At 43.6% G+C, this 18,444-nt stretch overlaps 1 protein-coding gene across 1 annotated transcript in view; it reads left to right on the top strand.

Annotated features, from left to right (window-relative positions):
• Positions 1-18,444, top strand: part of RAPGEF6 (Rap guanine nucleotide exchange factor 6) — a gene marked incomplete at its 3' end in the record, with an annotated part of 101,649 nt that overhangs the window by 60,238 nt on the left and 22,967 nt on the right. The window lies entirely within an intron of this gene.

The raw sequence follows: 18,444 nt of genomic DNA, 5'->3' as shown, positions 1-18,444 counted from the left end.
GCTCCCCGTCTCCTGCCTTTCCAGAAGGATTTAAAGCACTCAAATACATTGAAATAACCTCTTGATGCAGGTGCCGTGAATGCTAACATATTTCCGCATTAAGGCTGCTGCGCTTGGCAATTCCCACTTGCAAAACTCTATTAAAATGAGTTATTTTAGCCTGAAACGTCTTTGCCCGCGCGTGAAAGGACAGATTGCTTTCCAAGCAGCTGGTCTCCTTCCCCAGCCCCCCCGTGGGCTTGGAGGCAGGATGCTGCCCGAGCCGCTGTTCTCACAAGGCGGGGAGCAAATTCGGATACCTGCTGACAGCTGAGCACCGCTGCGGGGGGACCTGGTGGGGGACAGCGTGCCAGCGGTCGCCTGGCTCTGAGGACAAAAAAAGGACAGAAGTCAGCGAGCCCAGGCCCCTCGGCTCGCTGGCACGCCGGTGGCTTCTGCCTTTTCAGCCAGTGCCATGACAGCTTTGCGATCGGCACGCGTCCTCCGCGCCGGCGCTGCACAATGGGCTTGTCTGTCTCTGACCGCCCAGGAAGAGTAGTGCTGCTTGACGGGTACCTGCCGTGTCGGCTGCGAGTGCTCTCTGCTTTTGCAGAACTTTGGTTTGTGTGTCCTTAAATAAGACCCTAATCCTGCTTAACTGAATGTGCATTTAAATCATGAAAGGCCTTACTTTCCTTTTAAAAACATCCCATTTTTCAGTGACTTACTCTTGTTAGACAATTGGAACGTGCGGATTTATTTAACAGTCGGCAGGATTCAGATGGCATTATGGGAGGATAAAGGGAATGTGATGCATAAAAATGTATAGAGAGAGATTTCAAGCCTGGAAAAAACCCGCTGTTAAGAAACAAAGACCACCTTTAATTTAGAGATTGTAGACCAAAGGATTTTTTCCTTAAGATTCTCTGAAAACTATGAGTCTGGCTTAAAATGAGACCGGCGATTTGTTGTTTGTGATTCTGCCTGGTTCCGCACAAGTGTTTCGGTTGCGATCCCTGCGGAGCAGCCTTCCTATCGGATTGTTTTTCATCTCCGAGTTGCTTTAGTTTTAAGATTTGTTGTTAAACAGATGATTTACAAAAACTTGCAGCATTGTGCTGCAGGCTGGGCTGCAGCGCTGAGCGCATTGACAGACCCAGGAGCGAGGAGGGGGGTTGCCCCAAAAGCTGGGGTGTGGAACTAGGTCAGGTTTTCCCCCGCTCGGGGCCACGCGGGCGGGCAGGGCTGCGCAGAGCCGGCTGCAGCCCCCCGGGACCGCCGCCACGCTCATTGGCGAGACGGGCAGAGGGATGATGTCATCTTCACTTAAAGGCAAAACTAGTAGGAAATAGAATTTTGTTCCCATTATTGAGCTCGTGTTTACAGTAGCTGTAAAATACGGCATCCACACCAAAATCTCTAGTGGATTGGATTTTGTGCACGATGCGTCGGGTTTAAAATGCGGCTGGGAGATGAATATCTGCCTGGTTTGCTGAGGGATGGAGTTTGTGCGCTATCGGTGTGCGTGCAGGCAGGGAGAGGTTTCCTTTAGCTGGGTGGGTTTTCTTTTCTCCTTGATATAAATTGTGATGGTGATAACTACAGTACAGGTAACACTGCATAAAAGTATTTGGATGTTCCTTGCTGCTGAAGATTTATCAGTGTGGCATTATACTTGATGTTTAAGATACTTCTAAATACAATTTCGTGAATTATTAGAAAAGATGCAATACCGTTATACGTAAGGTGAAGCTGACATCTCTAGCCTATTGTTCACTATTGAAGGAACAGTAAAAGAAACAGCTACTTATGTAGCTGGTATAGTGCATTTTAAAAATCTGAAGTAGTTATTTAAAATTCTGTCAGCTTTTAAAAATCAAACAGACTTCGGGTTTGCAAATTTTGCAAGTGCAGGAATGAAGTTCATTTTTTCTTTTATGTTTAAATGCAAATTAAAGCCAGTAATATTTATGAAGCCTGGTTGCATCTATTATTATTTTCATTGTCTGATAGCAGCTAAGTGAATTCAGACATCAATACCTTTAATACATTTTTTTCTTTTTTTTCTTTTAAGGGAGTTTTGGAAGGTGCTCGGGGAAGGTTTTTTCTTAGTTCAGGCGCAAATCCTGTCGTAACTTGGGTTACATGCTGGGAAGAATTCGACTTCTGGATGACTGCTGAAAGGAGCTTGCGGTTTGAGTTGGGGTGGGGTGTCCTGTTGGTGCAACTTGGCTTCCAAAATGTAAGAATCTTCTTCCACCTGCCCCTCGGCACAGTGGATGAAAACCAACTTGCTGTGGATTGCCTCAACTGCCCCATTCAACACTCAAGAATAAGCAAACAAACAGTAAAAATGGGGGTTTTGGCCCTCGCTGGCACCAGGCCACTCCTGGAAGCTCCTCTCCTGTATGGGAGGCATGGCCGGCAGGGGCTAGTTTGGCTTTGGAGAGTGACCCTGGAGTCTCATGCAAACTGGGAATAATGAGAGATACGGCGATGACAATCCTTTCTAAAGAGAGGAAAGCGGAAACAGTGAGTTCCCCTTCTTGCAGATGAAGTAAATGATCCAGAGTATGAAATAATGGCTTTCACAGCGCCAGCACCCTCTGTCCCTTCTCTTTCTCTTCCGCGCGTCCCTCCCTTCTTGCAGAGTAGCAGGAGTCATTCGCCTTCGAGGAATTGAAAGCATCACGGCAGTCCCAGCTCAAAGGTGTGGGATCTCGTAGGTGCTTCCTCGGAGCAGCTCTCCAGCAGGCTGGGCTGCCGTCCAAGGTAGTAAGCCGCTTGCAAAAACTGCAGTTTTCACTTGCAAAAAGAAATTGTAAAACGAGATTGATGACTGCAGAATTAAGGCAATTTTGATTATTATAAACAGAATTGGTCTTGAGGGGGTTGAGGGGGGAAGCCCCACCCACCAAAACTTTTAACATGGTTTCAAAACCATGAAAATTAGGAGAATTATAAACATCACCTTTCAATAAGAAATTTACTTCTCATTCGAGACAGAAATCTCCTAATGAGCGTATAGGATGAGGTAAAAATGTTAAGGCTCTTGAGTCACATACATGAAAGCAGAAATTATTTTGTTCTGAACTGATTATGGGTGTATCTGTGTGTGCAGGCATGTGAATGTCTGCAGATAAATTTATTTTGCTTATTTCTAAATGTGGATGCAAAGATGAGAAATAATCCACCAAAATGCTGTTGCAAGTGTTAATAGATACATGAGATTAATTAAAAAAAAAATCTTAGAAAAAGAAAAATCTGCAGAGTTGCAGTATATGCATGAATAGATCATAAAATGATATAAAAGGTAATGTGGAGCAGGGGTGTTTTGCTGAGCAGTTGTTGTACCGACGTGCGTGTTTATGTTAGGTCAATAAAGATGCTCTGTTGGCTGCATCTGCAGATACAGTAGCCAATTGATCTAATGCAGTTTCTAAAGGCTTTCTATACAGGTGATGTCATCCTTTTAGCTCGGTTCCCCTCCCACTCTCTTTCCTCCTTATTAGATATTTCATCTTGCTGCGGAGCATCCAATCGATGGGAGCTTCTCCTGAGGGAGCTGCTGAGAAGCAAGCAGGGATAGTAGGAATTAGGACTCCAGCAGCCGGTCTTGCTGTAGTCATGGATGTGCTGTTTTGTTGTGCATTACAGAAATGTTTTAATTGGAAAGGCTAGGCGTGGATTAACCGTGGCATCCGACTGATGCGTTAGAATACTAAGCAACACTGCAGAGTTGTAAACTGCATGAAAAAAAGGAGGAGGGGGGCAAAAGAGAAAAGGGTTTGTATTGCAGAGGCTTTTAATACATTCCACTGTACGAACCTGTTAGATCATATATCCTGGAGCTACAATCTGGACACTAATTCCATTTTTGCAGTTATGATGGACAAGGAGTATAAAGAAGAAACTTTAATATCCAGGGCGTGGGATTCCTGAATCGCCTAAGATGCTGAAGAACCTTTGCAAAATTTCATCTACAATACGAATGTGAAGTTTCCGAAAAGTGGACCCGAAAATAAGCCACTTGTAAATGCATTTTAGTGAAGAGGAAAAAAAAAAAGAAAGGAATTTGAAGAATTCGTATCTCACCTTTTAATGTATTGTTGCTTTAACCTGCATTTCTAATCCATTTCCGAATTAATTCAATTTTAGCAGCACTTTTTGGGTACATGCCTCTTGCCTGGGGGAACGTATGAATATTTGTATTTGAAAAGCTAGGAAACATTTTGATTTGAATTTATGTGCTTGTTAAAATGGGAACATTTTTATAGGAATTGCTGCTGCTGTTGCTAACTCACTGCTATACTGAAAACTACTCAGATACAGTGGAAGCTGTAATTGAATTCAGTGTGAAATTCAAGCCTGAGAAGTTGCACACACGTACGTTTGCTGCTTTGGTTTATGATTTTTTAAAGAGAATCCAGAAGGGATTTTACTCTCTATTTTTCTTCTGTGGCTTTTCTTTGAGAAAGGAAACTTCTTTTTCCCCAGCCTAAGAAATGGCTTTTCTTGTTCGATGTTACGCCAACTGCCTGCAACCATGGGCTTCCAAAGTAAGTAAGATTTTGTCGGTGCTGCATTTCTCTGACATGTATTGACAGCCGTGGTGCTATTTGCATGTTCGCTTCCCAAACCCTGAGCGCTGCTTGGGTGGGAGGCTGGACTCCTGGCTGGGCATGGACTGTTCTCGTGGAATCATTTCTAAACGGGAAAGGGGGGACTTTGAAATCTTGGAATTGTTTTATATACAAATAGCTTACAAATTAACAGGAGGTATAAAAAATGCCGTTTGCTTATGAAATGTGTAAAGCTTGCTTTTTAGCCTATAAATATGAAGCAAGTGTTATTGAAGTGTAACATTTTTATGACTGCATGCATATTTTGCTAACTTGAAAATACTGGTGTACAAACGCACTGATGTTCTAATTTTCAAGCTGCATGAAGCTGTACTGCTTGTTTCCTTTGTGCAGCATTGTGGAATTGGTTAATTATTTAGCTGAACTATGTAATTACAATTAGCTTTAAAGGACACAAATTATTTTGTGTGTCTGAAGATGCAGTATTTTTGTGGAAAAAATGTGTGAAAAAGAAAGCTGCTTCTTTTAAAGGAGTTAATGAAATCTAGAACATTTGAGGAAACCCATCTATTGAGATAAAAGCCTTTAAAGAAATTTTAAAGAATACACTATTTATCAAACTCTTACTAGTTGGTATGCTTGGTCAGGAAAATAGCCAATTTGCTGGTATTTTATTAGTGCTGCTGTGAAGGAGTCACCTAAGACGTGGGAATTGCCTTATAAACCTGAGGCCAGGCATGTATTCATTTATTACAACTTTGTATTTGTACTGCAGCTCATACAGGCTAGAATAAAGACTGTGCAACTTTCTTGCGTGTGAAAGCCGGCAGGGTTGGAAGGCAGCGGGCAAAATCCATCTGCTCTTGACATCATGAGATACAGCATTGACTTTGGAGCAAGACATTTGTTCTTGACTTTGGTCCCAGAAAGTTAAGAGTCTAAGCAGCATGACAGTGTGGAGAGGCACAAGAAGTGCAGCTGGGTGTGCAGAGCCCCTGCGTGGGATGGTTTTCCCTCTTTGGTTTTCATGTCTGACAAAAATGTAAATGGCAGCGCGCTCTGCACAGGGGCGAAAATGCTGGGCTTTGGGGCTTCTGTAGGCAGTTGCCAAAATCAGTGTGTAAAAATGTGGGTGGATGTGTGGCCAAATTTTGGCTGTTTCACGTGTGCTGAGTCCACCCCGTCATCGGGTGAAGTGGAGCTGCAGGTACTCCTTGCCTTGAAGGGCTGATGGGCTCCGTGTGCTCAGCCAAGGAATGGCAGCTCCTTACCTTGGAGTTCCTGCTGGCAAATGTTGGCCCGTTTGTATCGTCATCTGTGTCTCAAGTATGCGTGTAGGCTCTTGCTTTCTTCCTCTCTTACTCTGTAGACATTAAATATGAAAGGAGCAGTTTACTTAAGCTGGGCTTACCTGCATCACCCTTATTAAGGAGGTCTGAGCGTGGAACATGGCTTAAAAAATGGGAATGCTTAGTCACGTTGGTTCTTCAGCTGAGACTGCTCTTTCTGTAGAGTCTGGGCCAAAGTGAGAAACCACAAAAAAGAAACCCTGTACTCACATAAGGCTTTGGCAGGGGCAAAATAATAATATAAAAAAAACCTGTAAAGGCTTTTCCGGCCCCCTGCATCAGCTCTGTGGATGATACCTAGTGGATTGCTGCCATAGCAGTCAAGCCATTTATTCATTCATTTACTATTCATAAATGAAATGGTATAAAATGTTGGGGAGGGGGACGTTAGTTTTTTCTTTCCTTTTATGTTTTGTAATGGCTGATGAAAACCAATTAACTGTTTTTGCAATCCAGTCCATAGCTAAAAGTTCTTTAAAACCACAAAAGAAAAAGCACCTATAGCCTCCTTCTGCAAAACAAAGCCCCCCAAAACTCCTGCAAACCCCCACAAACTTTTAAACTGATCTGTTCATGATGTTCTGCAACTCTGAAGGGAAACGTGCATAGGGTTAAACACGCCGATGGGCTGAATTATATCTGAGTTTGTTCCATTTTGTTCATATCTGAGCTTTGTACCACAAGTCTGTTTCTATGACAGGTGTTTTGTAATAATACATATTACAGCAAAATAACTGATGGCAGAATTTTAAATAGGCGAATTTGTTACTTTTAACTTGAAAAAGTCAATTATTTTCATTATACTGTTTTGAAACTAGAACCATTTCTTGCCATAGACCAGTGAACATCTGATTTTTCATTTGCTTTCTCTGTGATTATACTCAAAATTTCTTAGATTTATGTAGATATCTGTTCCAGAATTTTTTTAATTAGTTGCTTTTAAACTGGTGTAGGACAATAGTCTGAAAATGGGCTGTTGACTCAGTTGTAATTATAGCTGTTCTGAATGTGACAGTGTAATGATACATCTATTTAATCAGAGCACAGTGATGTCATATTCCCTATGACTAATCAGAAAGGTAAGCTTTGAGGGTACGTGAAGGAGAATACTTCTGAAGGTCAGCCTTAACGCAGGGGGGTACTTTCTGTGGCTGTGGAGTGACCCGCAGGAGAAGGCAGGTTTCAGAGCTCCGTCTCCTCCTGGAAGATGTTCTCTGAGGACAAGGGGTGTCCGCAGCGGTTTGCGTTGCACACACCGGTTGGTGTTTCACGCACCCCTCATCTCCCAGAGACTCCATTGCTTTTGGCTTCAGAAGGCGAAAGGGACGGCGTAGATGCCTGTGAAGTAATCGACGCGTCTCTCTTCCTGCATGAAGAGCTGCTGAAGGGCGGGTAAGCGAGAGAGGACGCCCAGCGTTGTGAACTTCCGCAGCGCACCTGAGGATCAGTATGTGAGCCGTTCGCTCGTCCGTGCAGGCTCTTGTAGAGGTCAACAGCATTTCTCAAGACTATGCTGATACTTGGAAACGTGTCCAAGAGAGACCACGATTCTCCTTCGCGGGAAGATGATGGTTGTTCCTGTGTCAGTTGTGTCTGGAGGTGCCAGCACAGGGGCAGAATCCCACGCTGGAAGCACATCATAAGAAATGGTCCCTGCCTTGGAGACCATATGCTTTCTGGAATGGTGAACTGTAGAAGCTGAGGTAGATAGATGCAGGTGTCCTTAAGGAAGTGTGGTGAATATTGCTAAGCAATGAGGAGTGTGGAAAACAGTAATGAAAGCAGTCCCAGCTGTCGAGCCTCTGTGACTCTGGAGGAAGATGAAGGACAGTAGAGGACCCCGCATCAGTCTTGCGGCGATCTGCTTCCACAGATGGGTTGTATTTGTCAGGAGAAGCAGCATTCAAACTTATGTTAAACTAAATTCCTCTGATACCAATGTGACATTTTAAAGCAAAAAAAATCAAATAATTCAGATGTATCTCAGCAAGATTCTGATAGTTTTTGTAATTCTGATGATAACTTTCTCAGTATCTGTTAAATTGTCTGTAATGCGCTTTGTGGTATTAGACTCTTAAATGGAGATGCATTATGAAGTCACTACGACAGCGAGCTCTAAACTTAACGATTTAGATGTATATGGTTCTCCTGTAATAGAAATTTTATGCACATCCTAACAATTTCCCAGTCCTAGAATGCATACAGTTACCCGTTTGTGTAGCAGGAGGGTCTGATGGGGAAAATACAGAGTATTTGGGTAATGTATCTATAGAGGATATTTAAAAAAGGATGCTTTTTGAGATAATGTGCTTTTTATAGAAAATAAGGGTTTTTGAATTAACGTCTAAGCTTCTAAAATGTTTGTTCCTGAAGGAACACAGTTTAATTTAAGATCCCAGGTGCATGTTAAACTTGGCTTACGACAGTAGACAGTAATTTATTTTCTCTAGACTTCTGTGTTCTTCTTCTTTCTGCTGTTTAGATAAAATCTAATAATGCTAAGCATAATAACAAGATATGTTGGCTCTGTAAAAGTTTGTGTTTGAGTTAGAGCAGAAGACTTGGAGTCATTTTTCAGTCCCATTTCTATTTCTGCTGTTGTCCCACAGGCACATGATGCAAGTTTTAGTTATCTGTAACCAATATCACTGTAACACCATCTTCTGATTCAAGTGGCATCAATTTGATCTCCAAGATCTTGAGTTGAAACCTCCATGCAATTAAAGAATTTCTTTTTTTTTAGCTCCTCAGAAGAAAAATAGATCTTGGATAGTGTGTCCTTGATTTGATTCGATGTCATCCCTGTCTTTGCTAATGCACTTATATGGAACATAGCCCTGGTACTATGAGTTTGAAACGTTTTCTGTGCAAATGGAGTAACTGATCCTTTGGTTTCTCTTTTTCAGTCAATTTTCACATCTTTCTCTTCCTCTTGGCCTTGCCTCTCCCTCCAGTCTTTCTCTGTCCATGCCTGTAGCTTCCAGCCCAACTTTCTGCGGTGCGGAGCACCCCGTCATCATTTGGAGTGGGACCTGTGGACGCTCATCACCTGAGTGTGCGAGTTTGTGTGCAGGCGCGGGCAGCGGGTGGTTGCCCTGCGAGCTCCTGTCCTCTGGTTCCTGATGGTTCTCTTCCCTCCTACAAGCTTTGGCTTGTATGGTTTAGCTCTCTTCTGTGTTTCTGGAGTTTCAGCCAGCTCCTCAGAGTATTTATGGTCTCTCCTACTTCATATTTTCTGATTTTTTTTCCCCTCCATCCCCTGCAACAGAAGGATTGCCTTGTTTCTTCATCTTAATTTATTTGGAGGAGCACAGCCTCTTGGTTACTCAGGGCTCTGAGCCCTTAGAGGGTGAGTGCCTGGACCGACCAACAGCGATTTTCTTGACGCTTAGTTAAAAGTTTAACTCTCTTTTCTGTAACAACTTGCAGGATACTTTCTGTAAAACTTTTTAAATGCACTTTTTTGCATGATAGTTTATTAAGATAAAAATGGTTTAATATGAGCTGTGTGGCCACTTACTTCAGAAAGCTTGGATTTTCTTATACTCCAGTATATAGTATGTTGAGGTTAAATGCAAGTACGCATCGTACTACTTCTCAACAGAAAAAGCCTTTTCCCGAAGTATTGTTTTTATTGGAAATTGGCTCTTAATATGCAAATAAACACCTATCTGTTCATTTATTTCCTCCTAGACTTTGTTTGTTTTAAACCTGCTTTGTTTCAGTTCTGCTTACAGCTACAGCCTAGTTCGGGACCACCTTGTTTTGCTCCTCTCACTTCCACGAATGCATTTCTTTATGAATACAGCAAGAAAACGTAGATGGAAGATTGGTGCTCCTTTGTTTTTATGCATACACAGGATCTGAGGGCCTCATTCCGCAGCTCTTAGCCAAGAGGCAATATGTTGCCGAGCGTTGCTTGAGGCACTGGCGTGCTCATGCTGCGCTCCGTGCGCCCTTGTAGCCCTGCTCAGTGTGTCCCTGGAGCCAATTGTCACTTGCATGTCATCACAGTGAAGTGAGGTCGTAGCAGCCTGAGGATGTGTGATGAGGGACCATCACCACCACGGAATTTTACCCATCAGTGCATATAAGAGTTTATAAATTATTCAGCTGAGATGAAACTTGATGTAGATTAGGAGTTTCACGTGCCCTGCAGTGTTGTCTCGGGATGAGAGCTCCCCAAACGTCGGGCTGCTGTCGCCCGCGTGGCTGCCGGAGTTTTAATGACTTGAGAAACTTCCGTGCAGAACTCATAGCATCACTAGCCACCGCCACAGTTTGTTTTCTGCTCTAATTATTTAGACAAGGCTCTTTTCAGTCTTGTAAAGTATTAGTTTCAGTGGTGAGAACAAACAGTAGAATATTTGAACTCTGGCACTGAAAATAAGTATTTTTGAACATTCCTGTTAGATTTTCATAATAACAAAACGCAATTCTTGATGCTTAAAAAATGTTACTCTGTGGATAGACCAGAGAAGATTTGATCCGTATTAATTCATCATTGTAAAAAATGCAGCTTATGTTTATGTATCGGATATTCCAAGTCGTATGGAGCTCTCATCAATACCGGTACATTTTTTCACAGGTGGATTTTCACAGCTGAAGTCCTCACTTCTCTGAAGCAGAGACATTTGCGTGTCAGATGCTTAGCGTTATCATGAGTTAAGGCAAAGCAGTAATCTATAATTTAGACATATGAAAACCAAATTAAAATTGCATTACATGTGTGGTTTAAGGCAACACCAGAATTGTTTGAAATTCTGTCCTCATGTCACCTTATTATTACTACGGAAATGGAATACTTCAGAGGGTTTTATTTTCTACGCACTGTAGGAGCCATGAAGACCAAGAAGCTCTTGGCTGCCAGAGGCATAGAACAGCCTCTAGAGATTTGTACTTTTTAGATGTTTTTTGTTGTGGGTTTTTTACTTTTTTTTTTCCTGGTAAGCCTGGGGTTATTTTAGGAATGCTACAAGGATAGTTTTCAGGGCACTGTAAGGCTGTCGTGGGATGGTAGCAACTTGGTCCTTATTTCTTTGAGATTCATGTCTGTAGTACTAACAACAACTCGAGTGAGTAGGTGCTGTAGCTAATGAATTGAAACAATTTTTGAAATAAATATTGTCAGCAAGCCCTTCTTCTGGATGTTTTGAAGAGGGAAATGATCTGAAGTTTGTATAGTTGGATAGGCAGCGTTTTTCTTTGCATCATGTCACTGAAGTTACAGGAGTTTATCTGAACTTGTTGGGGAAAATATTTGACCCATCAGTTGGCTTTAAAAACAAACAAACAAAAAAGACATCATTGCTGCTCTTTAAAAATCTGAAGAAATCTTCTTCTGTGCCACTGGTGGAACATCTGTGGTCTTTAAGGAAATGTTTTTGTTTGCATTAAGTTAGTTGAGGACTGATGTCAGCATAGGTAATTTGGCTGGGCTCATCTTACCCTCTCTGTGGATACCTAAGTGGCCTCTTTCTGTATCTCAGAGGAGCAACTTTCTCCTCTCCCATTAACACAGCTCTAAGTGTATTTTAAATGTTTTTAAACTGGAGCAAAATTGTAGCTCATACGTAAAAGGTGAACATAAAACAGAGTTAATTTATATAAATCTTGGGGAAAAAGGCTAATTAAAATTCTGGAAAATAAGTTTAGAGAACTCCATTTGGTTTTGGTCGTTTCTCATTATTCTACTGGCAGGATATATGAAATGATTAAAATATTTACTGATACCAAGAAAAAAAAATCTGAGAAGTTTGGGCTTTTTTTTTTCTGTAGATGGAATGAATGGGATGGATGAGAGTGAAAAGTGGGATGCAGAAGGGTTTGCTTGGTGATAGACTGGCTGCATGTCGGTGGGAGTAAGCATTGTTGCAGTAGCTTGTAGAAAGAAAAAAAAAAAAAGTTGAACTAATTAAATCAGTTAGCTTGTGAAAATGAACAAACCGATGATGGAATCGCAGGCACACAGCGAGACCATCAAAACAACCGGCACAGAAGATGCTAGAATCTTAGGGAAGTGATCGTGCCCCTGTACTGGGCACTGGTGAGGCCGCACCTCAAATCCAGTGTTCAGTGTTGGGCCCCTCGCTACAAGAAGGGCGTTGAGGTGCTGGAGCGTGTCCAGAGAAGGGCAACGAAGCTGGTGAGGGGTCTGGAGCACAAGTCTGATGAGGAGCGGCTGAGGGAACTGGGGGTGTTCAGTCTGGAGAAGAGGAGGCTGAGGGGAGACCTTATCGCTCTCTACAGCTACCTGAAAGGGGGTTGTGGTGAGGTGGGGGTTGGTCTCTTCTGCCACGTAACCAGCGATAGGACGAGAGGAAATGGCCTCCAGTTGTGCCAGGGGAGGTTTAGATGGGATATTAGGAAAAATTTCTTAATGGAGAGAGTGGTCAAGCATCAGAACAGGCTGCCCAGGGAGGTGGTGGAGTCACCATCACTGGAAATGTTCAAAAAATGCGTGGACGTGGCGCTGTGGAACATAGATTACTGGGCATGAGGGTGTTGGGTTGACGATTGGACTTGGTGATCTTAGAGGTCTTTTCCAACCTTAGTGATTCTGTGAGAAAGCAGGGGCAGGCTGGAGGCCTGGGGCTCGGCCCTGACGGTAGCGGTAAGCCGCGGGAGTAGCAGTGCTGAGCCAGGCTTGCCAGCCGCTTCTTGCTGGTTGGTACAGGCCATGGAAACGCCACTTTTGGGGAATGTTTTTCTACGTGGAGCCTCTGTAACGTGGTAGAGTTTTTGACTATGAAGTGTTTAAAATAATCGGATCTGGATTGTTTGGAATGCCAGAGGGAGGCCAGGGGCCTGGCACAGGATGGGCGTGCTGCCTGGGACGCGCTGGAGAGTTTGCCTGTGTCTGGAGTTACGGTGTTCTGGAATGAGCCGCCTTGGAAACCCATCTGGCCCACTAGCTCCTGGGACAAAGCTTCCCTCTGCTGTGGCAGGGGCTTGGCGTACAGGAGATAGCAAAGGTATTGGAGGTGGATGCGGGCATCGCGAAGAGGAGAGCTCCCGGCAGGGCTGCTGGAAACTGGGGGTACCCAAAGACTGGAACTGCAAGCGGAAAAGATAAAGGCAGAAATTTGGGCAGAACTATTTCATTCTAACATGAACTATATGAAGGGTTTTGAATCAAGGGCGTCAAAGAGAAAAAGGCTTATGAAGCGAAGGGAAGGATATAGTCAGTAAAAAGGAGAGGTGGGAGCTGGCAGGGGGTCCGCAGGACTGTGGTCCCGTTCAGCTCTGATCAAGTGGTCTCTTTAGTTTGGCGATTTTGTTTAATTTAATTTTTTAAAACTGAAGGCAAACACATTTTTTGTTTGTTCTGTTTTTTTTTTTTTTTAAACTGGTTGTTCATAACACTCTAAACTTTCTGTATCAGCTGAGAAAGGAAAATTGCTACCCTTAAATCACTGGGGTGTAGTGAAGCCTGAGCGGGAGCATTTCCTAAAGCTCAGAGGTTACCAAGTGTAATCATAGTTCACACTTCAAGGGTGCGTTAATGGGTTCCAGCTTAAAACAGTGAAAACCTCTTAATGGAAAAGCTGAAGCAATAAACAAAATAAATGTATGTGCCTTGAAGTTGGGATTGTTGGGCTTGGAGCGCAAGAGCTGGTGGTAGCGGTGCACGGGGGTTTTACGGTGACGCAGCAAGCGTCCGTGTGCACAGACGCTGTGGGGCCGCGTCGTGCTTGGCCTCAGGTGTTTCATGGAAATGAACCCCGTGTTGTTTCTGAATATTACTCTTGCTGGCAACGTTTCAGGGAACTTGAGAAATGCAAATGAGGTATAAGGTTACTGACAATCTGTAAGAACCAAGGACAGAAAATTTGCTTACGCAGCCTACGGAAGGACAGGCTGTTCCCTAGGAGGCTGATGCTTCTACTGTGTCCAGACTAGATCGATTGGTTGTAAACGTCCATACCGGGGCCGAGGAAAATGACGAAGAACTTCGCTATCAAGGATAAGGAGTGAAGTGAAACTTTTTCTTCATTATTGCCCGTTTTCCTTCCATTAATTTGAATTTGTAGTGGATACTATGCACTGGGAGAATCACAGAGTCTGTGCTTACTCTAGTAATTTTGTTTCTGATGAGTCCTTTGGTCAGCCCCTCCTTGTAGGATGTTTCTGAATGTGTTTAATAAACATGCCATTTACTGCAGGTTGGGGCTTCTTTTATGAAGCTGCTTTTACACGTAGAAAAAGATAATTCATAGGTCTTGTTTCCATCTGTCAAGACTATTTTGCAGATTCACATTGTCTGTGCCTTTTCAGCATGTGTTTTTTGGATATCCAAACTGTACCAGGAAACACTGATACTTGTTTTCAAAACTTGTGGCACAGAGACGCAGATGTGGCTTTTCTATAGGGGGAAAGATACCAGCATGTCCAAAAGTCAGCCACATAGGAGATAACGGCATGAAGAGCACGGTCCCAGTGCCAAAAGAGGTTCTTCCGATTCCTTTCCCTGGAAAGAATGGGGAATAGAAAGACAAAAGTCTCAGTTTAGCCCTCCTACGGCATAACTTCACTTACGACTTCTGTGGTTACTTTCCTCTCTGTACAAACTCTGCAATGACTTTTCTATAGCCTTAATTTTTAGCAAAACCTTCCTGGAGAGCACATAAAGGAAAGTTGTCCTCAGGCTAGCAATCGTTTTTAGTGTGCTTTGCAAAAGAGTTGATTGGTGGTCATCTCGTCAAAGATCACGTAATTTGCTCTGTTGTACAGGGCATGTGCAATCTTAAAAATCTATTATGCCAAAATTAGCTTTTAATTCAATTCCTGAGTATTCTGTGCGACTTTGCTCCTGAGAGTAAATGGTGTTTATGTGGGAAGTAAATGTCACTGCAGACGCACTCTGCTTGGGCCTGTAGAAATGGTCTGTTAGCTTATGAGATATACCACGTATCGGAATTTATACTCCAATTAATGTCAAAATTACAGACACAAGACTTGGTGAAAATGGGCACATCACTTCGTATATAGTATGTGTTGCCATAGGCGTAGATAGAAATACTACTGCAAAGCGAAATTAAGTATTAATTTAGAAAATTAGTGTTAGTTGGGAAATCTCTATTCAGACCCGTGTCACAGCAGAATGGCAGTTTTTGTTGTCTTGCCTGCATCTTTGCTATTTTCAGACACCTCAGACTGGATGTCTTGAAAATTAGATACTTTCGGATGAGATCCAGTGAGATGCAATTCAGTCTGCTGCACGGGATAGCTTGAAAATGATGCATAAAAGTTCAGTGTAATTGTTGCAAAGTGTTTTGTGGCTATGGAGGGAAAGTACTGCCCCACTGCAAATTTGGGGTGGTTTTGGTGACGGAAGTGAAGTAATAAAACTGAAGAACGTGACCTTCCTGCTATCCAAGAGGAAATGAGCTGGAGGTTGGCTGGTTGGTTCCCTTCCGATACTCATCTGGTGCAGAAAATGCTGAATAACCCATGAGATTTTGGTAATCGTGCAGCAGTGTCAGTTGGCAGTGTTTGCACCAACACGGCCCTTTTTGGAAAGGGGGCCTAGATAAGATTCTTTAGAACCCTGTCAAATTACATCAGGAAAAATTCCAGTGGTGGGGTCTCTACCGTGTCCCTGAGGAGGTTGTTCCAATGACTGATGGTTCTCACAGTAAAAAAAAATTGCTGTCTTATATTAAGATGAAACTTCTCCTGGTGAAACTTTATACCTGTTGCCTCTCATCTTTTCTGTGTGGCTCCTTGGGAAGAAAGACCCTCCATTCTCTTTGTAGCTGCCCTTTGAGTACCAGCATACTGTGATGACGCCCCCCTGAGCCTTCTCTTCTCCAAGGAGAAGAGACCTAACTCCTTCAGTCTTTCCTCATGGGACAGGTTCTTCAGCCCTTTGATCATCTTTGTGGCCCTCCTTTGGACCCTCTTCAGTTTGTCCACCTCCTTTTTGAATTGTGGGAACCAGAACTGGACGCAGTTCTCCAGGCTTGGAGACTACTCCAAGTACTGGGTAGAATGAGATGTTCATGTCTCTTGTCTCCACAAGTAATGCCCCTGTGGATGCAGCCCAAGATCTGATTTGCCTTCATTGCTGCAGCGACGCACTAACTCATATTTGGTTTCTTGTGCACCCCAGGTCTCTCTTTGGCAAGTCTGCTCCTCAGTCACAGAGATCCCAGCCTGTACTGGGCTCTCTGGTTATGCCATCCCAGGTGCAGGACCTTGCACTTGTCTTTGTTAAACTTCATACGGTCTTGCTAGGGAACTGCCGGAGACCGCAGCAGTCTCTGGGAGAAATCATCATGCCGTTGCTCTAAATACCTCTGTCCTTGTTATCAAACTAGTTTTAGAAAGTTGGTAATTCTATGTTAGACCAAGTTATCCTGATTGCCTGTGGGGGGAAAAAAAAAATCAAATCAAATACTCTTTGCAAGTACACCTTGTTGAAAAATGGAAGGATAGAGTTGGGATCTGGGGAGCGGTCCAGCCCACCAAACCTTCTGCTTTTAAGCGTAATCTTGGGTTACTGCTGTAAGCTTACTGTGTGCTCTTCCTTCACTCTTTTCTTATTCAAATGGATTGTAATAAATAACTTCTTGAGATGCATTGCATGTTTGGAATGGTTAATTAGGAAATCAATAATTTTGGAATACTGGGTGTATAGTTTTTCTTTATTTGAAAAATATACTGGCTATTAGAGTATAAATTGCTCATGACTGAAGGTTGCAGCTTTTTTGCTGTATTAGTTGGTTCTCACCAACTTTAGTGCTTCTTTTATCTTTAGCTATTGTTAGCTGGTAATTTTAGCTAACCGAAGAACGTCTGTGCTGGTTCAGGTCGCGGGTCCCTGTGGCCCCATACATGTCCCCTGGTGTCATGCAAAGCACTGAGCGGTTTCCCCTGGGACACCTTTGGGCAGTAGTGGATGCTATAGGGTCTGTGTCCTTTTCTGGTTCCTCCCTCCTTGTTCTGGTTCTTTGTCTCCCCTGCCAAGCTCCCTGGGTTTCATCCCTTAGCCCTGACATCCACTGGTTTCTCCACACTCTTCATAAGGACCATCCTTTTTTCCAAGGATGACCAAGGACGAGTATGAGCAAAGGTTCTTCTCTCCCACACTTCGTTGCTTTTATAGTGTCCCATTGCTGTCCCTTCATGTCCCTCCGATTCCTCCAGCCATTCAGAGCAGCAGTGCTGCTCCCAGCTCTGCCGCTCCATTCAAACCTATCAATCAGTCTCTCAATGCAATTTGCTTTCTGTGACGTGCAAGACTTGAGTGTCCTTACTGTCCAGATAGGACAAAAAAGCACTTACGTGTACTGCTCCTCTTGTTGGGGTTTTTTTTGTTTGTTTGTTTGGGTTTTTTGCTTGTTTTTGTTTTGTTTTTTTTTTTTCTGTTTTGGTGGTTGGTTTGTTTTTTTGAATGTGAGAGTTTCTGCATTGTATTGTGTAATAGGAGAAAAGACAGGTATGGGGCTTGGCGAGGATTTTGGGGTTTCTCTGGTTTAGCAGCAGGAGTGCTGCTGCCCCTTGCTTCAGTGCGGGATGGCTGCACCCATGAGATCGATAGCAAAAGCCAAGCTCCTGGTGGAGTCTTCACCTTGTGGGTGCTTTCAGGGTGCTTGTGGGTAGAATTTAGCATTCTGTGCATGTCATTTTTATTAACTGTTACCCAGAAGCGCCTTTTACACTTTGCCCTCCCCTGCCCTCTCCCCAGCGCTGCCGCTTCATGAGCCGGCCTTGGCTGCGTCCCGGCAAGCGGGATGGGCTGGACCCTGTGAACCTCCTTCAGAAATCTCACGTGCGTTTAACAAAAAGCTGCCTGGGCTGCTGTCGCTTCTGGGTTTGTATGGCAAGACAGACTGATGCTACCATTAGGACGAGCTTCCGAAGGATTTAGTGTTTTTTCTTTCCTTTTTTCCTGTTGCAATTTGCAATATCTCTTTAAAAATCCCCTTGTTGATTCAGGTTTTTTGGGTGTAATCACCGACTGTATTTCCCTGACTCTGTGGGAGGGCAGAGCTGTAGCTGGCTGTGCAGACCATCACTTCTGTTTTCTTAACTTCCTTTCGCTTTCAGCTCTGAACCACAGTATGGCGTTTCAGCGGGGGGTTGATGCTAAATATTCCTTTGTTGGGAAAGGTCAGTCACAAGGATGTGCTGGCACCGATGTAGGGACTGGCCAGCACGTCGGACGCACTCGTATTCGAATTCCAGATTGTCCTTTCATGTGAAAAAATGCAATTGTTATGGTTTAAAGTGGCAAGGAAGTAATCTATTTCTGTATTGAGTGTTTATCAGAATTTCGTGGATGTTTGGGGTTTTCCTGTCCGTGGCTGTGAGGCACACAACTAGCCAGAAGTTAACCATAGACTCATGGAATAGTTTGGGTGGGAAGGGACCTTTCAAGGCCGTCTAGTCCAACCCCCTGCCACGAGCAGGGACACCTTCAACTTGATCAGAGTGCTCAGAGCCCCGTCCAGCCTGACCTGGGATGTTCCCAGGGATGGGGCATCCACCACCTCTCTGGGCAACCTGGGCCAGGGGTTCACCACCCT

The sequence above is a fragment of the Phaethon aethereus genome (genome assembly GCF_964289735.1).
Source record: "Phaethon aethereus genome assembly, chromosome: 14".
NCBI lineage: Eukaryota > Metazoa > Chordata > Aves > Phaethontiformes > Phaethontidae > Phaethon > Phaethon aethereus.
The sequence above is the reverse complement of the archived record's forward strand: the minus strand, read 5'-3'. Positions and strand labels throughout refer to the sequence as shown.